This window comes from Caloenas nicobarica, chromosome 5 (genome assembly GCF_036013445.1).
Source record: "Caloenas nicobarica isolate bCalNic1 chromosome 5, bCalNic1.hap1, whole genome shotgun sequence".
NCBI lineage: Eukaryota > Metazoa > Chordata > Aves > Columbiformes > Columbidae > Caloenas > Caloenas nicobarica.
The window spans coordinates 29149739-29155738 of record NC_088249.1 but is presented as its reverse complement, the minus strand read 5'-3'; positions in this window follow the sequence as shown (position 1 = coordinate 29155738).

The window sequence follows — 6000 nt, the reverse complement described above, 5'->3', positions numbered from 1 at the left end:
CACCTTCGACGCTGAGCGAAAGATTTGCAATACAGTGAACTGTGCTTTCAGAGCTAAAATTTTCATGTTGAAAGCATTCGCTGGTGAAGTTCTCCAACGATTATTTTGAGTAGGTAAACTTGGGAAACAGAGCGCTCTTCCAGAAGCAGTATAAATAGCCCATGTCAATAAAGAAGCGCACTTGCCCTCTGCTGGTTTTAAGCAACCAAAGTTGATTCACAGCATTTGTACAGCCAAGGCCTCTCCCACTCAAACCTCTCTTCCCTTGACAAGAGTACTAATGAAAATTCACCGGTTCTTAGCTACTAGCATGCATTCTCACATGCATTCAGTACGCTGCTTCCAGGACAAATTTGTATTTTACAGCTGTCCTTGTCAACACCTGTGTACGAATAGAGCATCTTTAAATAATTCTCTAGACAACGGAGAGTGGCTTGGTAGCTAAACATGTTTAAAATGCTGGAATTTCATAGGACGCTTATCTCTCAGACATGATTAACAAAATAAAAAATAGAGGAAAAGCCCTTTTCCAGTGTTCAAGTGATGGAGATTCGGGATGACTTCAGGTCTTCATCTATGAGCCAACTGCAGCCTGGCGTGAGATCAGTCATTTAGGATATATTACATCCTCTACAGCATCTAACTAATAATTCGGTATGAGTGGTTGGGTGTGAGTAACAGTTCACTTCTCTTCTGACTGTTTGTAAATAAGATGTAGATCAACACAATAAATGCGGAACTTGAAACAAATACAGTACTATATTTTTCATGGTAAGTGATGCTGCAAACAGTTGTAAGAAACACAGCTTTATTAATGTGTTAAAAAGACCGACATCAGATACTAGCCCTTTTCTATTTGCCTTTTAAATTATACCCCAGAGCTGGTCCCCAGTGCACAGTTCTAATACTACGGTCTTATCGCTGTATGCGCCTTCTCCTATTACACTCATACCTTAGAGAAAGCAAAAATGCCTAAATGGAAGAACAGACTTTTTAATAAGAATAATTTTCAGATCTTGGCCAATTTGCAGACTGTGAGAAGTCTGGATAATCATGGATTGTGGTAGTTAGCTTCAGCTCTAAATTTCTGCAATGAGAGAACACTTATGAGACAACATCTCAACCAAACTTGTGTTCTTCAAAGAAGATCTCCTCAGTAGAATGGGAAGATAGTAAATTAAACACAGAATGCTTATATAAGGGTAGCACAGCTGAATGCAGGTGCAGAATATCTCATAATCGTCAAAACAATCAAGACTTCAGGTTGCCATTTCGGAGCTGAGAATTTAACCTGATCTCAGCACTTGAGAAGAAATAATAAAGAGGTTTAAGATCAAATTTCCTTTATCTGAAAATACAAAAGAAATCATCAGTAACAAATACAAAAATCAAGACTCATACTCATTTGTCACCAGTGAATAACGCTTCCTTGTCTGGTGCTAGCTCATCTGGTATTTTCATTCCATCTGCCCGTGAACTTCATGAGAGCACTTGCACAGGCCCTTCCTCCCAGACTCTTCATTGCAGCCAAAAAAAACTAGATATCGTAACCCCCTGAAACCTTCCTGCTTGTTACTGACATGAAGTATGGTCAGCAGAGAGTTAACTGAGGCCATTTTTCTTCTGCTTTTGTCAGACTCCAGCACTAATCTTTCACAGTGAAATTCCTATATTAGCATCTCAATCTTCTGAAAAGAGATTTAGTGTTACAAAGCAACAAAATTGCAACCGGTGTTCTGGATCTCAAAGCTGAAATCTTCATTCATATGTAATTCAGAGGCATTTGCGCAGCACAGGACCATTACGCGCTCCCTCAGGGTACATCACGGGTTTCACAGGGAAGTGGAGTCGTGTTTCTGTCTTGTCTGGGTCTGATGAAAACAAAGGGTCTGCAGGGTGCACTGAAGGATGTCTACCATTGTCTGAGAAGTCAAAATTTGCATCTTAATTATCACTGTTAAAACCAAAGTTCTTTCAAAAACATACATTTAAAAAAATATTTTTGTCAGGGCAGCTTGCTTTGCGGTGTGTGAAGCTGTGTCTCTGTATCGGTAAAAATTATAAGGGTCTTATCCACCTTAGTTGTGAATGATATTCAGAGTACCAGTACTGAAGGAAAAGAAAACATGATTGACTGGGTATTAGGTGAAAGGAATTTAAAGTCAACTCTAAATGATGGTCAGCTCTCATTGACAATTCAGGGATGTGTTCCCCTTGTTTCCAAAATCTGAGGCTCTTTCTGGCATTCTCATTAAAGATCAGGAAAACAATACAAGTCCTGTTTTATTAAGAAGAACTAGGACTCATCACCTGTCCAGCAGGGTTCTCCACGAGCTTTTAGCAGAAGTAACATGCTAAGCAGGGAAGAGACCTTCAAGGAAAAATGTCATAATCTGATGTACGCTTTTGGTTGGTTTCGAGATGCTCGAGAAATTTCTGTTTCTGCATCCACTGACTGCTTCCTCATTTGAGTCTTCTCCATAACCTGTTTCACTGTGCGTGGACTCGGTTATTACTCGGTGAGTAAGCTGACTGCAGTCTGACTGAAGTACTTTGGTTTAAAGGATTTCAGTTGTTTGCCTACTTCTGCTTATTTATAAAAACATTTAGATTTACACAGTAAAATAAACAGAACACAGCAGCCCTTAAAGGAACAACCCCTGCCCACCTTTAAAATAAGTATTTCATTTAAATGCTCAAAGAAAATGTTTTATATTCTACTTGACCTTTATGGATTAGATTCTTGCCTGAGGTGGGCTAGGAATTTCATAAGCGAGGCTGCCTATCTCCCAAATTATGTAAAGTATTTGTATGATCAAATGAACATCTCAAGAAACCTTAAACTTTTTTAAATATAGAAGAAATACAGAAAGGCTTTGACCTTCAAAGAACTAAGTAGCAGTAGAATACCAAAACATTTTCCCAGCTACCCATTTTCCTTAAAGCTACATCCTGTACAAAAATCATACAATTTTCTTTTGGAATATTTAGAAGTCTCTAAAACAAAAGTATTTTTCTTGGCAAAAATGAATTCAGCGTACTAAAGAAGCCATACAAGACCTGGCAGTGTTCTCCTGACCTTTAGAAAACAGGATGTACCTTACCCTTTAAAGATATTATGACTGGTTGTTTGCATCTTAATCAAATACCTCACGAAGTATCATCAGCATCACCCACAATCTGCAATTAATGACTCTACAAAATGCTTTCTGCAAGGCAAGTATTAACTGACATTTAAATATAACTTTCAAACATAAAACAAAACATAAACTATTCAAGCAAAACATCACATTTACACCTACAGGCTAGAGTTTGTTCATGGGGACTGAGGGATGATAAGTGGAAGTTTTCCTGCCTCATATTTACAGGATGAAAAAGAAAAAAACTAAGTTTTTTAATGAACCTAAAAATCTCAATAAACGAGCAAGTAAATAAAACATAGATACATGAACTACAACTGGTCATCACACGTAGAAAGGTAATTTTAAGTGCTTTCTCAACTTCAGGAAGGATAACAGACACGATGTGTGTAATCACTTTTACCTCAAATATCTGGGTTGTTCCCCCAGGGTTCATCTACCCAAGGCAATTGCCTTGCCCTCAGCAGAGAGCTGATCATGGATCACAGTGTTCACACACAGCAAAAGAGAAGCACCATTTAAACTTTTAGCTCAGGAGGGAAAAATTATAAGCAATTTAGATTATGTCCTGTCTGAAAGGCCAAGGAGTGGAACAGAGTGGTATTGCACTTTAATACAGATGCATTAAGCTCCTGACCCAGAATGAACACAGCAACAGTGGCAGCACACGAGTTCGGCGGGGTGAAGCCGCAGCGTCTCGCAGCAGGAGAAATATCACCCCTAACCGCTGCTGCTCACGTACCTGCTTATTATCTGAGCAACCCAGTACCAGGAGACCTGAAATTGCTGTTTTGCGAGGAAATTCCTGCTGCCAAGAGGTGGTATGTTTGAGTTCAAAAGACACTGAGAACAGTCAGAAGTGGTTTCAGATCAAAACATTCAAAGACCAGAAAAGACAACATGGGAGAACTCGGGGGAAATAAAACAAAAAACAAAAAAACTTTTGTTTTGTGCTAAATAGTGAACTAGTACTTTTCAAGGGGTTATGTGAAAACAAAGCAAGAGAGTCCATGATTTTAAAAAAATTTTAAAAAGGTAAGCTGGCCACCTTTCTCCTGAAAAACAATTAGAAAGTAAGGACCCAACTAGTTGTTCTTTAAATTTTATTCATATTAACCATGCAAATTGAGTATAAAATGCTGCCATCATGGTTAGGTCCTAAAACCTTAACAAGCTATGCCATGACTGCGCATCTCCGGATGTGATCTGGAGTTCTAGGCAGCCCACCGTACTTCAGATGTTTAGAGGAGGATGCTATTGATTGTCAGAGTTTTACCTAAATATAGAAAAATGTTTGAGGCTGTCTCATTAAAAAAAAAATCCATAAAAAACGGCAGAACACACAGATGTTTTCAAATATTCATTCTTCCTTTAGAGCTTTTTCTTCCTTCTGAGTAGGGCTACCTGAATGACAGATAAAGACTGAAAGAAAACTAAAATGTTCAGGATTTTTCTGACTGATAATAATAATTTTTTTAAAAAAAGAGAACAATATATTGTTTTTAGAAATTATCAGCATACAGCAAAAAGATGTAGATTATTACTTGGGACATTTATCCAGAATGTGTCAGACTGGGGTTTAACCCCTGACTCTCAAAAGACAACATTAAAGCTTCTCATTCCCATTGGAAGTGTGACAGCTCCTTTTACATATTAGAATAGCCAGCAAGCCAGAGGGGGTCCAGTCAGGAATTACACTCTACACTTCTTGAAAATACAGAGTGAAATCCAAATAGGAGGATGGAAATCCACATAGGAGATGGAATCTATTCTGGATTTTTCATATAGCAGGTAGGTGCTCGGTTATCGGATAAAATGGGACATCCACCATACTGAGGCGCATTTATGAAAACCAATGTAATTTCTTAAAAATCACTTATTTTAGCAAAACGATAATTACCAATCATTATCTATCTCCGCCTATTGCCCTGTTTCACATCCGGAGACGTCCTCCTTCTTTTTCAGAAGTACACACTGTAAGGATATGTGGAACAGTAATTTTTTTCTGAGGACATCTGATTAACACCTGTTTAACATACAAGACTCGGACAACAGACAGAAGTAAGCCCCAAATACACAAACCCAGGAGATAATGGACACAATGCCAAAGAGCTGAAATCTCAGGCGACTGATGGGCCATTGGACAACAGACAGAAGTAAGCCCCAAATACACAAACCCAGGAGATAATGGACACAATGCCAAAGAGCTGAAATCTCAGGCGACTGATGGGCCATTGAAAGAACCACTCGAAGCCTTCAGGAGATTCAAGTGGAACTTTCTAACTGGTGAGGGGGACGGCAGATTATCACAAGCCCCTCAGGAAATAACAAATTCATTATGGAATATTTTAGGGTGCTTGCATGACTGTGCAAAATGCATTATGGGATTTTTAGGGGAAAGGCAAAAGATGGGGAAAGAGTGCTGTATTTTGAGGACAAAGCTTGCCTATGGCCCCAAACCCGCCGGACTGAGCCTCCCTTTGAGGCAGTAGCGTTCAGATGGCAAAACATTGCCTGAACATCAAATATACAGCTTTAGTGGAGAAACTGCACTGTAGTAAATATATTGTCCAAGCGGGTTTCCCACCAGCCAGGGGACAAACAGGTCAGGGCCTGGCACCGGAATCGCTTAAGGCCCTTGGAGCCCTTCAGAGCAAGCCGCAAAAGATAGTAATTTAAAAACAAACAAAGCGGATTTCTCAGGAAAGGAAAAAAAAAAAAAAAAAGTCTCGTTTCCTTAAGTGCTCAAAACCAGGTTTTCTGGAAGAGACTGCCCGGTATTACAGAGTTTGCAAGGGCTGAGGGTCGACAGTTTGCGGAGACCCGGCACCTTGTGAGGGCAGAGATGCCCAAGGCCGCC